Here is a 20,133-nt window from a genome sequence, read left to right as displayed (position 1 = left end):
TTTCTCCCATCCTGTGGGTTGTTTCTTCACTTTGTTTCCTTTGCTGTGCAGAAGCTTTTTAACTTGATGTGATTCCATTTGTTCATTTTTGCTTTTATTGCCTGTGCTTATGGGGTATTACTTAAGAAATTTTTGCCCAGACCAATGTCCTAGAGAATTTTTCCAATATTTTCTTGTAGTACTTTCATAGTTTGACATCTTAGATTTAAGTCTTTAATCTATTTTAATTTGTGAGAGATAAGGCTTAATTTCAGTCTTCTGCATACAGATATCCAGTTTTTCCAGCACCATTATTATTATTCTCTTTTAGCTAAGATGTGCGTCTCTTGAGACAAATTAGGATGACCTCTAGTATTTCTTTCATATACTGCAAAATTCAGAGAACTCAAGGGATATTTTAAATTTTGTGGTATGAGTTTAAAATACTTGGACATTTCTGTGTCTATGAAGGATTCTGTGTTTATACGCCCATGTGCCTAAGGAATTCATTAAAAAACCCAAAACATTAAAGCCCTTTATGGATCCATTGCATGATCTAATAAATATTGGCAGGAATGGGACATAGGTTGAGGAAGAAGTAGGTCCTAGGCAGAGTTGTGAGGTAGGCAATGTCTGTTTGTGGTCATTGTTTCACTTCTTTTTTCAATACCTTCAGTTCATTCTCAGGCCACTTACTCTCTTTTCGGACATCTGGCATCTTTATGGTGGCTCCTGACTACATAAGGCTTTTATGGTAGCACCTACTAAAACCATCTCTGTCTAGACCATGTGTAGCTCCTGAATTTTTACCCATGTAAAATCTTGATCTCTAAGTGCTGTTTCAGCAGCACATATAACAACATTTTAATGATATAGAGAAAATTAGCATGACTCCTATGCAAGGATGACACACAAATTCATCAAATATTTCATATTTTTATAGTATGCTATCATTTATCTCAGAAGTGGAGAGAGATGTATGATTTTTTCTAAGAATTGAAGAGAATTACAAATTTATTTCTTATATTTTAAAAAACAGAAGGGTCATAGATACCTGTGGGAGAAGGAATAGGTCAGACGGAATAAGAATAGAAGCTGGACTTCTTTGCATGTACTTTGCTTTGTAGATTTAAATTTGGAACCATGCAAACCATATGAAAAGTACAATTTTTAAAAATTCCTAAAAATTAAAAATTAATGAAACGAAGGAATTTGACTCTGCATAGTTGGTAGCATAATTACACAGAGTAAATACAAAGAGTTTCTATTAAGGGATAAAAAGTCCTTGCTCTGCTTCACACATACTGGCCTCCTTGCTGTTCCTCAAACATGTGAGCCACACTTCACCTCACAGAGCTGTACGTTTTGTTCCTTCCACTTGTAATACATTTTCCCTGGATATTCACTTGGCTCTCACTTTCACTTCTTTCAGGTCTTTGCTCAAATGTCACGTCTTAAGAGAGGCTTTCCCCAAATCCTTTACTTATCATTATATTTCTTCAGAGCTCTTCTTGCTACCTGGCACCATGTATTTATCATTTGTTTGTTTGGCTCTTGTATTAGACTATAAAACTATGAGGACAGAAATTTTGTTTTTTTCTTTTTCTTTTGTTTTTTTAAGGACGGAGTCTTCCTCTGTCACCCAGGCTGGAGTGCAAAGGCGCGATCTGGGCTCACTGCAACCTCTGCTTCCTTGGTTAAAGTGATTCTCCTCCCTTAGCCTTGGGAGTAGCAGGGACTACAGGCGGCCACCACCATGCCCGGCTAATTTTTGTATTTTTAGTAGAGATGAGGTTTCACTGTATTAGCCAACATGGTCTCGATTTCCTGACCTCGTGATCTGCCAGCCTTGGCCTCCCAAAGTGTTGGAATTACAGGCATGAGCCACCAAGGCCAGCCCCTACCACCTTTTTTTTTTTTTTAGGACGGAGTCTTGCTCTGTTGCCCAGGCTGGAGTGCAGTGACACGATCTTGGCTCACTGCAACTTCTGCCTCTCAGGTTTAAGCTGTTCTCATGCCTCAGCCTCCAGAGTAGCTGGGATTACAGACATGTATCACCACGTCTGGCTACTTTTTTTTTTTAAGTAGAAGCTGGGTTTCACTATGTTGGCTAGGCTGTCTTGAGCTCCCCACCTTAGATAATCCACCCACTTTGGCCTCCCAAAGTGCTGAGATTACAGGCGTGAGCCACCTGTTTCGGCCTGACTTTGTTTTTTTCATTGCTGTGTTCATACAGTCTAGAACATGCTTAGCCCATTAAGAGGCACTCAACGAATGTTTGAGAAATGAGGTTGGAGAACGAAAGGTTAAATTGTTAACTTTTTCCGTATACATCTCTGTATTATTTGATATGTTATAAATAAGCATGAATTACTTTAAAAATTTAAAAAATGGGGCTGGGTGCGGTGGCTCACGCCTGTAATCTCAGCACTTTGGGAGGCCGAGGTGGGTGGATCACGAGGTCAAGAGATTGAGACCATCCTGGTTAACATGGTGAAACCCCGTCTCTACTAAAAATACAAAAAATTAGCTGGGCATGGTGGCCTGTGCCTGTAGTCCCAGCTACTCAGGAGGCTGAGGGAGAAAAATTGCCTGAACCCAGGAGGCGGAGGTTGAGGTGAGCCGAGATTGCGCCATTGCACTCCAGCAACTGGGTAACAAGAGCGAAACTCCATTTCAAAAAAAAAAAAAAATTAAAAAAATGTGTTACTATTTCACAATAATTGATAAAATATTCCCTCCATGTGCTTGCATTGTAACCAAAGGGAAGCATGGCTAAATGTTGAATTTCAGTTCTTGGTGACAGGCTTGGGTGTACTTTCAGTCTATAGCCCTAACCAACACTCTTCAAATTATATTCTAACTCTATCTATGGCTGAGCTATCCTTGTTTTAAAGCAGTGTGTGTGTGTATGTGTGTGTGTATGTGTGTGTGGGCTGTGTGTGTGTCGAGTGTGTGTAACTTTCTATCTATATATTGGCTATAGTGCCTTTTTTCTTTTCTTTTTTTTGTTTTCGAGAAGGAGGCTTTGTTACTCTGTCGCCCAGGCTGGAGTGCAGTGGCCGACTCCCAGGATGAAGTGATTCTCTTGCGTCAGCCTTCTGAGTAGCTGGGATTACAGGTGCGCTCCACCATGCCTGACTAATTTTTGTATTTTTAATAGAGACACGGTTTCACCATGTTGGTCAGGCTGGTCTCAAATTCCTGACCTCGTGATCTGCCCACCTTGGCCTCCCAAAGTGCTGAGATTATAGGTGCAAGCCACCACACCTGGTCTATAGTTTCTTATATGTGATAGGAAGATGTTATGTGAATTTTGGCTATTTTTTAATAAAATCAGTTGCAAGTATAAATCTTCATTCTCCTTCAAGAAGTTAAATTCATCTATTGTGGACCCAGATATTCAAATTTTGGTTAAGAGATGAGAAATTTCACAACAGTAACAAAATATTTAAAAGCACTTTTACTTATCAAAATTTTCTGTTACTGTAGTCCCAGTGAGGCCTGTAAAGGTCATATTCCTAGTCAATTCCATATGTCAATAACAGAATTCTAGGGTTTGCATGTGGCACAAGTGCACCACGCTGAGTATGCTTCGTTTTCTCTCCATTTTTGGATCATGGCCCTATGGAGGAATAACATAGTTACACAGAGCTAATCATACTTTTCTTGGCCACCTTTTTACATTACTGATTTAAATCAATTATTCCATTAGATGAATAGTCTCAGACTTTTCCTTGCCCATCTTGCCCTTCTAAATTTCTGATTTCTAGACTTTGAAAATTGGGTTAGTTTCCTATGTCAGGTCCCCAAGCCAGGGAACTTGACTTAAAGTAGTGATGCCTATATACTAATATGATGTTCAGAGGCAAAACATCAAGGAAACACATTCTATAAAATGGGGTCTGTAAGTGGAAGCATCAGGATTTGCTTATGGATTGAATTAGATTGCTTGCTAAAATTGCCTTCATTGATTTGAACTAGAAGATAGCTAAGTAAAAAGATGCACATTTTAAATTAAAAACTTGTATTTGGTTTGAGAGAGATCCAAGATGGCTGATTACTAGCAGCTCAGGATAGTAGCTCCCAGTGAAAGCACAGAGAATGAGAGGACGCCACACTTTCAGACAAATTTTTCTTGCTCATGGACAAGGAGATTCCCAGCGGAGGAGCACCACAGGTCACCAGCATGACTCTTGTGGCCAGTGCGGTGGTTCTCAGTGCAGAGTAAACAGGACTGGGTCCCCTTTTGGTTGACATTTGGAGCTCTGCAAAGGCAGAGTCGCCCATTCACCTGACTGAAAAAGGGACTCAAGAGGGAAGCCAGATCTGAGATTCCTAGGCAGAAAAGCACCATGAATCTTATTGCCACTGTTTTACCCAGCGCAGTGGGTGGCTCAGATTATGGTGCTGGGAATCAACAAGTTTGACGTCCACTCAGGGACCTAATTTGAAAGTCTGTAATTGCAAAGATGACAGGTGGATAAATTTACAATGATGGGAAGAAACCAGCATAAAAAGGCTGAGAATACCCAAAATCAGAATGCCTCACCCGCTACAGGGGATCACAGTTCCTCATCATCAGGGGAACAAGGCCTGATGGAGAACGAGTGCGTTCCATTAGCAGAATTAGGCTTCAGAAGGTGGATAATAAGAAACTTCTGTGAGTTAAAAGAACATGTTCTAGCCCAATGTAAAGAAACTAAGAACCTTGAAAAAAGGTTAGACAAAATCCTAATGAGAATAGACAATTTAGAGAGGAATATAAGTGAATTAATGGAACTGAAGAATACAACACGAGAACTCCATGAAGTATGCACAGGCTTTAACAACTGAATTGATCAAGCAGAAGAAAGGATATCAGAGGTCGAAGACCAACTTAGTGAAATGAAACGAGAAGACAAGATTAGAGAAGAAATAGTACAAAGGATTGAGCAAAGTCTCCAAGAAATATGGGACTATGTGAAAAGACCTAATTTACGTTTGATAGATGTACCTGAATGTCATGAAGAGAATGAATCCAAATTGGAAAATATTCTTCAGGATATTATTGGAAAACTTACCTGAGCTAGTAAGACAGGACAATACTCAACTCTGGGTAATACAGAGAACACCACAAAGATATTCCTCAAGTAGAGCAACCCCAATACACAATCATTAGATTCACCAGGGTTGAAATAAAGGAGAAAATGCTAAGGGCAGCTAGAGAGAAAGGTCAGGTTACCCATATAAAGAAGCCTATCAGACTCACAGCAGATCTCTCAGCAGAAACCCTACAAACTAGAAGAGAGTGGGGGTCAATATTCAATATCCTCAAAGAAAAGAATTTTCAACCCAGAATCTCATATCCAGTCAAACTAAGCCTCATAAACAAAGGAAAAATAAAATTTTTCATGAACAAGCAAGCACTCAGAGATTTCATCACCACCAGGCCTGCTTTACAAGAGCTTCTGAAAGAAGCACTATCCAGAGAAAGGAACAACCAGTATCAGTAATCCCAAAAACTTACCCAAAAGAAAAGAGTATCTCCATAATGAAGAATCTGTATCAACTACTGGGCAAAATAGCCAGCTAGCATTAAATGACAATATTAAACTCACAAATATCAATATGAATCCTGAATTTAAATGGATTAAATGCCCCAATCTAAGACACAGACAGGCAAATTGAATAAAAAGTCAAAACCCATTGGTATACTGTATCCAGATCCAACTCATAAGCAAGGATACACAAAGACTCAAAACAAAGGATTGGAGGAAGACTCACCAATCAAATGGAGAAAAAAAAAAAAAAGAACCCAAAAAACAAAAAACAGGAGTTGTAACTTTTGTCTCTGACAAAATAGACTTTAATAGTAACAAAGACTAAAAGAAACAAAGGAGGACATTACATAATGGTAAAAGGATCAATGCAACAACAGGAGTCAGTGATTATAAATATATATGCACCCAATATAGGAGCACCCAGATACATAAGACAAATTCTTAATGATGTATAAAGAGACTTGGACTCCCACACAATAATAGCGGGAGACTTTGACACCACATTGTTAGTAGTCGACGGATCAGCAAGATAGAAAATCAACAGAGACATCTATGATTAGAACTCAGACCAAGAACAAGTAAACTCAGCAAATATTTATAGTATTTTTCACCCCAGGTCCACAGAACATACATTTTCTCAGTATCACATTACACCTATTTTGAAAGTGACCACATAATTGGAAGTAAATCACTCTTCAGCATTTGCATAGCATTTCACAGACTTAAATGAAATATTGGTTGGCTGTTTGTTGGTTATTTTCTTCCCTTATTCCTTCCTGTTTCTGCTGTTAAGCACAATTATCGGCATAAAAGAGGTTTTTAATACCTATTTTTAGATTGCATTCCAGTCTGGGCAATAGAGCAAGACTCCTGTTTTCTCTCCCTCTTTCTCTTTCTTTCTTTCAAAAAAACAAAAACCAAAAAACTTGTATTTGAACTTCAAGTAGAAAACATGGTTGGAGGAACACCCATGATCAATAACTACAGAAAAACAAAGCAGAGAACATAGTAGTTAAAAGCTTTAATATTTAATTTAGAGGGTCCTATCCCTCATGTTGCCCAGGCTGGTCTGGAACTCCTAAGCTCAAGTGATCTGCCCACCTTGGCCTCCCAAAGTGTGGGGATTACAGGCATGAGCCACTGCGCCTGGCCTCCAGCGCCTTCTTGACCTTTTAAGGGAATCCTCTGAACTTGTTCTCCCATCAGTGAAGATAAACAGATCCCCTATGAGAGTATAGCCTTAAAGAACCAGTAAAACTTTTTTAAGGCTTCTGTTCTATTTTAGCTTAGAAAAACTTCAAATCTTTAAAAAAAATTACACAATGTTTATATTACATTCTATTGTGTATCTGATTGAGATAATTTAAAATACTTTAAATTACCAATTAAATTACTAAATTTCCTTCCCATTATTCTCCAGTAAAACTGATACACTAGGAGATAAGCCATGCTTTAGTATGGCTTTGCTCACATCCCATCCCAACATTGCCTACCTCAAGAGTGCAAGAACCTCAGGATTTAGGTGGAGGGATTTGTTGTCAGACTTTCTTCTTTCTATCTGGTCATCCCATAGTCTCTGGCTAGTAGAGGGTACGTAATATACAACAATACAGACAGAAGGTAAACAGTCCATCTTTCTGGAAACTACTAGACTATAGCAAACTGTGTATGAATTCTTTTCTTAAGATCCTAGCAATTTTAACTTCTCAAGAGTTAACCTTAGTCAAGTTTTCCCCTCACCCTATTTCCTCACTATTTTTTAACCTCTTGGCTCAGAACATCCAATTCATGCTTTTTTATACCACATTCTTATTTTGGGTCAGCATCAGCTAACATCTGATCACACACATGCTGAAAGCTCTGGGGAATGAACTGGGACGACGCAGGGCCTAAAGTGATAACTGCTTTCCCCATGGAGAGACTGTGGCTTCTTTAGATAAATTCTTTGGAGTTCACCTTGGTAGGCAGAATGGTTCCCCACTACCACAAAAAATGTCCATGGCCTAATCCCCAGAACCTGTGAATGTGTTACTTCACATGGCCAAAGGGACTTTGCAGATGTGATTAAATTAAGGATTTTGAGGTTAGGCGATTAGCCTGGATTATCTGGATGGGCCTGATGTAATCACAAGGGCTGTTATAAAGTTAAAGAGGGAGCCTGGAGGGCCAGAATCAGAGAAGGAGCTGTGATGACAGCAGAATTAGAGTGGTGCTGCATGAGGAAGACTCCACTAGCCATCACTGACTTCGAAGATATGGAAAGAGGCCACCAGCCAAGGAATGTGGGCAGCCTCCAGAATCTGGAAATGTAGGGCAGTGGGTTCTCTGTGGAGCCTCCAGAAGGAATGCAGTGTTGGCAACACCTTGATTTTATCCTGCTGGGACACATTTTTAGACTTCTGATTTCCAGAACTATAAGGTAATAAATTTGAGTTGTTTTAAGCCAACAAGTCTGCGGTAATTTGTTACAGCAGCAGTAGAAAACTAATACAGTAGTCAAACTTTTGTCTGCTTCTAGGCATGGGTCATTAATCTGGGAGGACAAACCAAGGAGAGGAGATAGAGCCTTGATTCTGGAATTCAGGCAGCTGAGGTGGACTTTGTTATATGGGATAGGTCATGTTAGTGCAAGGTCAGGGATATGAGCAGCAGGGCCATGCCATGACAAAATGGTAACATGATCGGCAAAATCACAGTAGGTATACTAGCCAGTGGGTTGGGTCATAGGACCAGGCTTATTCTGGGCACCCTAAATTTTGGAGAATAGGAAAAAAAACACATACCCAAGAAATGGACAAAAGTATACAAGAAGAGAAGGTTGATTATCTCTAGGCAGGTAGATACAAGAAGCTGATACATAATAGTGCTGCTAAAATGCTCTTAAGCATTAAAGCTACACACGCACACAAAATTAAAGCATTAAAGCTACACAACACTTTATGAACTACACTGGCAGTTAAAAGAAGAGCTGGTGGGCATGGTGGCCTGAGCTTTTAGGACCAGCTATTCCAGAGGCTGGGGCAGGAGAACGGCTTGAACCAGGGAGACGGAGGTTGGAGTGAGCCAAGATCACGCCACTGCACTCCAGCCCAGTGATAGAGCAAGATTCTGCGTCAAGCAAAAAAAAAAAAAAAAAACAACGAAAAAGGAAAAAAAAGAAAACCCTGCAGGAACAGGGAAGCTAGAGAAGAGTCATCAGTGACAGAGTGTTGGCCAGAAAGGTAATAGAAAGAAGGCCAGGAAATGTGAGACAGTGTCAGTTCAATGATGGGTCAGTTTCACTGATAGTTTACTAGAGGGCAGAAGTCATGGGTTTCTAAATTCACACTTTTTTGACATTGTTGTTGTTTGTTTCTTTTGAGACGGAGTTTCGCTGTCACCCAGGCTGGAGTGTAATGGCGCGATCTTGGCTTACTGCAACCCACACCTCCCAGGTTCAAGCGATTCTCCTGCCTCAGCCTCCCCAGTAGCTGGGATTACAGGCACCCACCATCACATTTGGCTAATTTTTGTATTTTTAGTAGAGACGGGGTTTCATCATGTTGGCAAGGCTTGTCTTGACCTCAGGAGATCCACCCACCTTGGCCTCCCAAAGACTTTTGATTGTATAGGGGTCCTGTCTGGTGTTACTGGGGAACAGGTCTAGATACATTCTTTTATTTTCTTCCCCCACTGAAGCCATTCTATTTACACCAATATCTTACTGGTGTCAGTCTACTTTTATTTAATCTTATTTAATCTACTTGTCTTCATCTCGTCTCTTTAGATTCTTGTGTTTCATTCATTCATTCAACAAGCATTTTATTTGTTTATTAGATAAAATTGCTCAACTGCTTTCTTAAGGTATTTATCTAATGAAAAACCTAGAATAAAATGTATACTAATTAATGTGAACTTAAAAGCCTTCTTTTTTTTTTCTGTCCTTCCCTGACCCTGCCCATTATTGAAACCCTCTGATCTGCCCAAAATGGTCCAGTTCCCATCCTCCAGACACCCATTGCATAACTTCTTTGTAACTTTGACTGCTTGGCTGTAGTAAAGTTCACCGAGATCTCTGAGTCTTCAGTTAGCTCCTTCATATATTAGCAAAATATAACCTACCCAAATACAGCTGAAGGTTAAAAATATAATAAACTGTGGGGAGCAGTACCAAGTCTTCTTTACTGTCTCTTTCTGCTATTGCTGCTGCCAAATTATCTGGACAAACAGCATTACCCTTGAGATCTGCTAATTCCTTCTCACACTCAGCTCTTTTGCCTCAGAGTTTTTATTTAATTTGGATCTCTATCCTGCCAAAATATTGACTCTTGGCCTACTTGTCCTGTGCTTTCACATCTGACCAACTTTCTCTTAAAACCAAGAGCAAAACAATCCTTATATAATTGTATAAGGAATACATGAATATGAACTCATAAGTAATCTAAACAATATGAATTATATAGAGCAAAACCATAGCTTGTGCACAGCCTACTCTCCAGTATTGTTTTCCTTTCCAGAAGTAATCATTATTAACAGTTTAATGTGTATCTTTTCAGATATTTTGCTATGTTTTTATGTAGAAACATATAAATATGGTTTTAATTTTCTTAAATAAAAACTTACACCTTCTTTTCATAAGCGGTTCTAGGAAAACTGAATATCCACATGCAAAATTATGAAGTTGGACACTTACCTTATACCATATGGAAAATAACTCAAAATGCATCAAAGATCTAAATGTAAGATCTAAAACTACAAAACTCTCAGAAGAAACATAGGAGAAAATTTTCATGACATTAGATTTGGTGATAATTTCTTGGATATAACACCAAAAGCATGACAACAACAAACAGATAGCTGGAGCTTAAGCAAAATTAAAGCTTTCATACATGAAAGGGTACGCTTAAGAGAGTGAAAAGACAACACACAGAATGGTGAAAAATATTTATATATCTGATAAAGTACAAATTTCCAGAATATGTAAAGAATTCTGACAACTCAACAACAAGAACCAAAATATCCCAATTTAAAAATGGGCAAAGGCCTTGAATAGATGCTTCTCCAAGCAAGACATATAAATGGGCAATAAGCACATGAAAAGACCACATCACTAGTCACTAGGAAAATGCAAATCAAAGTCACAACAAAATATGACTTCACACCCATTAGGATGGCTGGTATTTAAAAACAAAAAAAGAAAAATAAGTGATGAGAAGGTGGAGAAATTAGTACCCTTGTTTGTTGCTGTTGGAAATGTAAAATGTCAGTCGTTGTTTGAAAACAGCATTGTTTGAAAACTGTATAATTCTGTGTTTAACTTTTCCTCAGAAAGTTAAACACAGAATTACCATATAATTCAGCATTTCCATTTCTAGGTATAAACTCAAAAGAATTGAAAGCAGTGACCCAAACACATACTTGTACATCAATGTTCATGTACCATTATTTACAGTAACCGAAAGGTGGAAACAACCCACGTTCATCAACAAAAAAATAAACAAAATATGATATATACAGGCAATAGAATATTATTCAGCCTTTAAAAGGAGTACAATTCTTACCTGTGTTACAACATGGATGAACTTTGAAAACGTGCTAAGTGAAATATCCAGATTCAAAAGAATACATAGTATATGATTCTACTTGTCTGGCATGCTTAGGATTAAAAAATTCATAAAGACAGAAAGTAAAATAAGAGGTTCCCAGGGCCTGGGGCCAGGGGAAGTTGGGAGTTATTGCTTAATGGCCACAGAGTTTCTACTTGGGAAGATGAAAAGTTCATCTTTCAAATGGATAGTGGTAATGTTTGTACAACATGTGAATGCATTTAATGCCACTGAACTGTACACTTAAAAATAGTTAAAATGATAACTTTTATATTATGTATCTTTTACCATAATAAAAAGTGTTTTTAAACTAATATATATTAGTATTTCTTTTTTTTTTTTTTTTTTTAAAGATGGGGTTTCACCGTGTTGGTCAGGCTGGTCTTGAACTCCCGACCTCAGGTGATCCACCCACCTTGGCCTCCAAAGTGCTTGGATTACAGGCGTGAGCCACCGCACCCAGCCTATATTAGTATTTTGATTTCAGTAAACACAGCACAGAGCTACCTCAATCAACCTTGATTTTTCAACTCATATATATTAGTATTTTAATTTCAGTAAACAAAATTACCTTAATCTCTTAAAAATAATATTACAATTTTATCATGGAAATTAAAAACATATTTCAAAAAAGGAAATAGTATAATAAATTTCTACCTGTCCCCCAGGGTCAGCACTTATCAACGCATGGTCAATCTTGTGTCTTCTATTCTTCTTCTCCTCCACATCATTTCCTTACTACCTCATGTTTTTTTGGAAACACATTCCAGAAATCATGATATTTAAATTATAAATGTTTAAGTATGGTTTTCATAAAGACTCTTTTCTGAAAAACAACCACAATACCACTATCACACCTTAAATATTTAACAATTTGTTAATATTATCAAATATCCAGCTAGTGTTAAGATATCTCTAATTGTCTAATAAGATATGAATGAGTCTATAAATTATAATTAGTCATATGTCCTTTAAGTCTCTTTTAACCTCCTCTTTCAAATTGATTAGTTGAACAAACTAGATTTTTTTGTCATGCAGTTTCCCACATTCTGGATTTTGCTAATTTTATACTCATAATATTACTAAACATGTTCATCTGGACCCTGTATATCCTGTAAATTAGTAGTTAGAGCTACAGGCTTGGTCTGATTTAGATTTTTGCTTTCTTCAAATGGTATTCACAGGTGACATTGTGTACTTCCTATGTGCACCATTTAGGAGACACATAACATTTGATTGTCTTTTTTGTGATGTTAAAATTAATCAGTGAGGTCAGTCTGATTTTTTTATTATAATTCCTGTCAGCTTGTCACTTAGTGATTTTACTGGCCATTAATGATTACTGTCTAGATCCATTATTTCATTGGAATTGAAAAGTGACAATATTCTTTTTTCTATTATTTCCTCTTCATCTTTTAGCTGGAATTCTTTTACAAAGAAGAACTTTCCTTTATCAATGATTTTTGTTACCCTGCAATACAATTAGAACCAAAAAGCCAGAATAAATTGCTGAGTTTTTCCTTTTATTTACTAGTTTTCAGAATAATGAGTCATATATAATTTTAAACTATCAAGTAGTTAGTGCAGAGTGATTATCTCATAGAGTAAAATTCGGTGATGTGTCCTTAAGGGAATTTTGATGATTTTCTGTCTTTGAAAGAAACGTGGACTAGGTAATCTCTAAGGTTCCTTTGAGCTCTTGTAGCTCATAATTTTTCTTACTCATGAAAAACATTTATGTTTTAATTCTCAATTTTCAAAAAGAATTAGTTGTTATATTTCAATGTTATGTAGAGAGTAGACATTCCTTTAACATAATTTGCTAAAGAATTTGCAAAAATTTTGTGTGTTTGTCTTGAAGTTCTGGATAATTAGCTAATTTTTTTCAGGGGTTACTTCACTATCTTTTGCATTTCTTTGTGTACATTTTAAAGTTTGATTTTAAACTTAAAATTTTGAACAATGAAAAGTTACAAGAAGTATGCTGAGAATTCCTATTTGTTTTTATGCTGGTTCAATAATTTTTGCCGTTTTCCATACTTTTTAATACTCTCTTTGACTGTTCCTGCACAAGTGCACACACACACACACGTGTGGTACTAACTATATTTATAAACATCTATGTCTGTCACCTATACACATTTGCACAAAGACATTTTATAGATATTTTAATTACTTTTCTAAGCCATTTGAAAGTAGGTTGCCTGAATCATGCTCCTTAATATTTCTGTGCATATTTTCTCAAAACAAGGAGATTCTCTTACATAGCCACAGTACAGTTTTCAAATTCAGGAAATTTAACATTGATATAAAACTCTTACTTAGTCTGCAGTTCATAGTCCAGTTTCATCAATTATTCCAATAAGGTTCTTCATAGAATTTTTCCCCTGTAATATAGGATCCAGTCCAAAATTACATTTTGCATTTGTTGTTGTGTCTCTTTAGTCTATTGTAAACTAGAACTTTTTTTTTTTTGAGATGAAGTCTCGCTCTTTTGCCCAGGCTGGAGTGTAGTGGCATGATCTTAGCTCACTGCAACCTCCACCTCCTGGTTCTAGCAATTCTCCTGCCTCAGCCTCTCAAGTAACTGGGACTACACGTGTGTGCCAACACACCTGGCTAATTTTTTTGTGTTTTTAGTAGAGCTGGGATTTCACTGTGTTAGCCAGGATGGTCTCGATCTCCTGACCTCATTATCTGCCTGCCTCAGCCTCCCAAAGTGCTAGGATTACAGGTGTGAGCCACCATGCCCAGCCGCTAGAACATTTTTTATCTATCTTTCTTTATCTCTCATGATTATTTTCTACTGGAGAAAGGGTCTCACTCTCTTGTCCAAGCTGTAGTGCAGTGGTGCAATCATAGCTGACTGCAGCCTCAAAATCCTGGACGCAAGTGATCCTTCCACCTCAGCCTCCCAAATTGCTAGGACTACAGACATGCACCACCACATCTGACCAATTTTTATTTTATTTTTGTAGAGATGAGGTCTCTCTTTGTTGCCCAGGTTAGTCTTGAACACTTGGCCTCAAGTGGTCCTCTCACCTTGTTTTCCCCAATGTGCTGGGATTATAGGCATGAGCCACTGGGCCCAGCCACATTGACATTTTTGAAGAATACAGGTAAACTGCATACTTTTCGTCTGCTATGATCATATGTAATGCCCAGTTATTAGTTGTAAATAATAGAAATTGCCTGTGGCTGATTTAAGTAAAAAGGAATTTATTGAAAAATTATGGAGGACTTCATAGAACTTTAATATATCAGTATATCTCAATAAATATTTTTATTTTAAATTTATAAAATATATACCTAACAATATTATTTATAAACAACAATAAATCATATTTATTGAGCACTTACAATGTGCTGTACACTGATATTACACTATTGCCTTAACCAATAAATAGCCCTGTGAGGTAAATCTCCTTTTCAATACTCCTGAATTTATTTTAAAAATGAGGCAACTATAGATTAGGGAGGTAAAATGAATTTCCCAAGGCCACACAGCTAGTAAGGTGCTGAGCCAGTGTTCAAAGTCAGGTTTTGTCTGACACTAAACTTCCTTTTTCTACTCCACACTTTCATGGCAGCATAACTTGAAAATAAATGATCTGTGGTAGACTGAAACATTAAATATTGCTTCAGTTGATATTATGAGATGTATATTGTAAAACATGCGAGCTTTTTAGCTTTTCTCCGTCTTTAAAAATCACTTCACAGACATTACGAAATGCTAGAGGAGCTGGAGAGAAAATTCTCAGCGTGCACATCAAATTGTACCCACTTGGGGGCACCCACAATGCAGCTTTCCTGCCTGTTCTGCCTAGAAGCTTCAAGCCTGGCAGAACTGGATTGAGCCAGCTGCCTTCAGTCTGCTCTACAGGACTCAGACAGCCCGATCTGAGGTCTCAAGAAATAGTTCCCTATGTCTCCAAGTTTGAGGGATATTTTATTTAGTTTGTTGCCCACATGATAAACTATTTTCTGTGATTTAAAACATCAATAATTAATACAATTACTACAGGCCAAATGTGCTAGATATATGTTAGGGTTTAATGACCAACAACGAATAATAATTTGCTGATTTAAAATTACATATTTGTCCAGAGGATTTTTTGGATTTATGCTATGCCAAAATTAGGAACATAATGATTAACCAGTAGGGTAAAAATTGTGCTATAAAGTCAAGCTAAGTGTTTTTAAATGGTTTTGCATTGTGGTCTCACCTGAAACATGCTTTTTGATATGGATATGTGTTGGCAATCTCCAATGCTGCTGCTGATGTAATCTCCAGGCCAGCCATTTGGTCTTTAGCTCTATCTGAGAGTAGAGGTCCTCTTGATGTATGCTAATGTCTAAGATGGCACCGACTCGGATGTAGTTGGTGTGGCTTTGCCTAGAGAGGGGTTATTATTCTAGAGCATAAGGAGAGAAGATAGAGCAAACAAGTTTGTACAGGACATGGCTATCACAGTCTTTTTTTTTTTTTTTTTTTTTTTAATTTTTTATTGGATTATAGGTTTTGGGGTACATGAGCAGAGCATGCAAGACAGTTGTGTAGGTACACACATGGCAGTGTGCTTTGCTTTTCTTCTCCCCTTCACCCACATTTGGCATTTCTCCCCAGGCTATCCCTCCCCACCTCCCCCTCCCACTGGCCCCCCCCTTTTCCCCCCAATAGACCCCAGTGTTTAGTACTCCCCTCCCTGTGTCCATGTGTTCTCATTTTTCATCACCCACCTATGAGTGAGAATATGCGGTGTTTCATTTTCTGTTCTTGTGTCAGTTTGCTGAGGATGATGTTTTCCAGATTCATCCATGTCCCTACAAACGACACAAATTCATCATTTCTGATTGCTGCATAATATTCCATGGTGTATATGTGCCACATTTTTCCAATCCAGTCTATTATCAATGGGCATTTGGGTTGATTCCAGGTCTTTGCTATTGTAAACAGTGCTGCAATGAACATTCGTGTACATGTGTCCTTATAGTAGAACGATTTATAGTCTTTTGGATATATACCCAGTAATGGGATTGCTGGGTCAAATGGAATTTCTATTTCTAAGGCCTTGAGGAATCGCCACACTGTCTTCCACAATGGTTGAACTAATTTACACTCCCACCAACAGTGTAAAAGTGTTCCTTTTTCTCCACATCCTCTCCAGCATCTGTTGTCTCCAGATTTTTTAATGATCGCCATTCTAACTGGCGTGAGATGGTATCTCAATGTGGTTTTGATTTGCATCTCTCTGATGACCAGTGACGATGAGCATTTTTTCATATGATTGTTGGCCTCATATATGTCTTCTTTCGTAAAGTATCTGTTCATATCCTTTGCCCACTTTTGAATGGGCTTGTTTGTTTTTTTCCTGTAAATCTGCTTGAGTTCTTTGTAAATTCTGGATATCAGCCCTTTGTCAGATGGGTAGACTGCGAAAATTTTTTCCCATTCTGTTGGTTGCCGATCCACTCTAGTGACTGTTTCTTTTGCCGTGCAGAAGCTGTGGAGTTTCATTAGGTCCCATTTGTCTATTTTGGCTTTTGTTGCCAATGCTCTTGGTGTTTTGTTCATGAAGTCCTTGCCTACTCCTATGTCCTGGATAGTTTTGCCTAGATTTCCTTCTAGGGTTTTTATGGTGCCAGGTCTTATGTTTAAGTCTTTAATCCATCTGGAGTTAATTTTAGTGTAAGGTGTCAGGAAGGTGTCCAGTTTCTGCTTTCTGCACATGGCTAGCCAGTTTTCCCAACACCATTTGTTAAACATGGAATCCTTGCCCCATTGCTTGTTTTTGTCAGGTTTATCAAAGATTGTATAGTTGTATGTATGTTGTGTTGCCTCCGGTGCCTCTGTTTTGTTCCATTGGTCTATATCTCTGTTTTGGTACCAGTACCATGCTGTTTTGATTACTGTAGCCTTGTAGTATAGTTTGAAATCCGGTAGTGTGATGCCCCCTGCTGTGTTCTTTTTGCTTAGAATTGACTTGGCTATGCGGGCTCTCTTTTGGTTCCATATGAAGTTCATGGTGGTTTTTTCCAGTTCTGTGAAGAAAGTCAATGGTAGCCTGATGGGGATAGCGTTGATTCTGTAAATTACTTTGGGCAGTATAGCCATTTTCACGATATTAATTCTTCCTAACCATGAACATGGAATGTTTCTCCATCTGTTTGTGTCCTCTCTGATTTCGTTGAGCAGTGGTTTGTAGTTCTCCTTGTAGAGGTCCCTTACGTTCCTTGTGAGTTGTATTCCAAGGTATTTTATTCTTTTTGTAGCAATTGCGAATGGCAGTTCGCTCTTGATTTGGCTTTCTTTAAGTCTGTTATTGGTGTAGACGAATGCTTGTGATTTTTGCACATTGATTTTATATCCTGAGACTTTGCTGAAGTTGTTTATCAGTTTCAGGAGTTTTTGGGCTGAGGCGATGGGGTCTTCTAGGTATACTATCATGTCGTCTGCAAATAGAGACAATTTGGCTTCCACCTTTCCTATTTGAATACCCTTTATTTCTTTTTCTTGCCTGATTGCTCTGGCTAGAACTTCCAGTACTATATTGAATAGGAGTGGTGAGAGAGGGCATCCTTGTCTAGTACCAGATTTCAAAGGGAATGATTCCAGTTTTTGCCCATTCAGTATGATATTGGCTGTTGGTTTGTCATAAATAGCTTTTATTACTTTGAGATACGTTCCATCGATACCGAGTTTATTGAGGGTTTTTAGCATAAAGGGCTGTTGAATTTTGTCAAATGCCTTCTCTGCGTCAATTGAGATAATCATGTGGTTTTTGTTTTTGGTTCTGTTTATGTGGTGAATTACGTTGATAGACTTGCGTATGTTGAACCAGCCTTGCATCCCTGGGATGAATCCTACTTGATCATGATGAATAAGTTTTCTGATTTGCTGTTGCAATCGGCTTGCCAATATTTTATTGAAGATTTTTGCATCTATGTTCATCATGGATATTGGCCTGAAGTTTTCTTTTCTCGTTGGGTCTCTGCCGGGTTTTGGTATCAGGATGATGTTGGTCTCATAAAATGATTTGGGAAGGATTCCCTCTTTTTGGATTGTTTGAAATAGTTTTAGAAGGAATGCTACCAGCTCCTCCTTGTGTGTCTGGTAGAATTCGGCTGTGAACCCATCTGGACCTGGGCTTTTTTTGTGAGGTAGGCTCTTAATTGCTGCCTCAACTTCAGACCTTGTTATTGGTCTATTCATAGTTTCAGCTTCCTCCTGGTTTAGGCTTGGGAGGACACAGGGGTCCAGGAATTTATCCATTTCTTCCAGGTTTACTAGTTTATGTGCATAGAGTTGTTTGTAATATTCTCTGATGATGGTTTGAATTTCTGTGGAATCTGTGGTGATTTCCCCTTTATCATTTTTTATTGCATCTATTTGGTTGTTCTCTCTTTTCTTTTTAATCAATCTGGCTAGTGGTCTGTCTATTTTGTTGATCTTTTCAAAAAACCAGCTCTTGGATTTATTGATTTTTTGGAGGGTTTTTCGTGTCTCAATCTCCTTCAGCTCAGCTCTGATCTTAGTAATTTCTTGTCTTCTGCTGGGTTTTGAGTTTTTTTGATCTTGCTCCTCTAGCTCTTTCAATTTTGACGATAGGGTGTCAATTTTGGATCTCTCCATTCTCCTCATATGGGCACTTATTGCTATATACTTTCCTCTAGAGACTGCTTTAAATGTGTCCCAGAGGTTCTGGCACGTTGTGTCTTCATTTTCATTGGTTTCGAAGAACTTCTTTATTTCTGCCTTCATTTCGTTGTTTACCCAGTCAACATTCAAGAGCCAGTTGTTCAGTTTCCATGAAGCTGTGCGGTTCTGGGTCGGTTTCTGAATTCTGAGTTCTAACTTGATTGCACTATTGTCTGAGAGGCTGTTTGTTATGATTTCAGTTGTTTTGCATTTGTTGAGCAGTGCTTTACTTCCAATTATGTGGTCAATTTTAGAGTAGGTGTGATGTGGTGCTGAGAAGAATGTGTATTCTGTGGATTTGGGGTGGAGAGTTCTGTAAATGTCCACCAGGTTTGCTTGCTCCAGGTCTGAGTTCAAGCCCTGGGTATCCTTGTTGATTTTCTGTCTGGTTGATCTGTCTAGTATTGACAGTGGAGTGTTAAAGTCTCCCACTATTATTGTGTGGGAGTCTAAGTCTCTTTGTAAGTCATTAAGAACTTGCCTTATGTATCTGGGTGCTCCTGCGTTGGGTCCATATATGTTTAGGATCGTTAGCTCTTCTTGTTGTATCGATCCTTTTACCATTATGTAATGGCCTTCTTTGTCTCTTTTGATCTTTGTTGCTTTAAAGTCTATTTTATCAGAGATGAGAATTGCAACTCCTGCTTTTTTTTGCTTTCCATTAGCTTGGTAAATCTTCCTCCATCCCTTTATTTTGAGCCTTTGTGTATCCTTGCATGTGAGATGGGTTTCCTGGATACAGCACACTGATGGGTTTTGGATTTTTATCCAATTTGCCAGTCTGTGTCTTTTGATTGGTGCATTTAGTCCATTTACATTTAGGGTTAATATTGTTATGTGTGAATTTGATACTGCCATTTTGATTCTAAGTGGCTGTTTTGCCTGTTAGTTGTTGTAGATTCTTCATTATGTTGAAGCTCTTTAGCATTCAGTGTGATTTTGGAATGGCTGGTACTGATTGATCCTTTCTATGTGTAGTGCCTCTTTTAGGAGCTCTTGTAAAGCAGGCCTGGTGGTGACAAAATCTCTGAGTACTTGCTTGTTCGCAAAGGATTTTATTCTTCCTTCACTTCTGAAGCTCAGTTTGGCTGGATATGAAATTCTGGGTTGAAAGTTCTTTTCTTTAAGAATGTTGAATATTGGCCCCCACTCTCTTCTGGCTTGTAGTGTTTCTGCCGAGAGATCTGCTGTGAGTCTGATGGGCTTCCCTTTGTGGGTGACCCGACCTTTCTCTCTGGCTGCCCTTAGTATTCTCTCCTTTATTTCAACCCTGTTGAATCTGACGATTATGTGCCTTGGGGTTGCTCTTCTTGCAGAATATCTTTGT

At 38.2% G+C, this 20,133-nt stretch overlaps 1 non-coding gene across 1 annotated transcript; it reads left to right on the top strand.

Moving 5' to 3' along the window:
* Positions 1-812: 812 nt before the first annotated feature.
* Positions 813-918, top strand: LOC118154916 (U6 spliceosomal RNA). Its single transcript, XR_004745170.1, has one exon. It is a non-coding gene; the product is annotated as a U6 spliceosomal RNA (small nuclear RNA).
* Positions 919-20,133: the final 19,215 nt, after the last annotated feature.

The sequence above is a fragment of the Callithrix jacchus genome, chromosome 6 (genome assembly GCF_049354715.1).
Source record: "Callithrix jacchus isolate 240 chromosome 6, calJac240_pri, whole genome shotgun sequence".
Lineage (NCBI taxonomy): Eukaryota > Metazoa > Chordata > Mammalia > Primates > Cebidae > Callithrix > Callithrix jacchus.
This window is presented reverse-complemented; position numbering and strand designations above follow the sequence as displayed.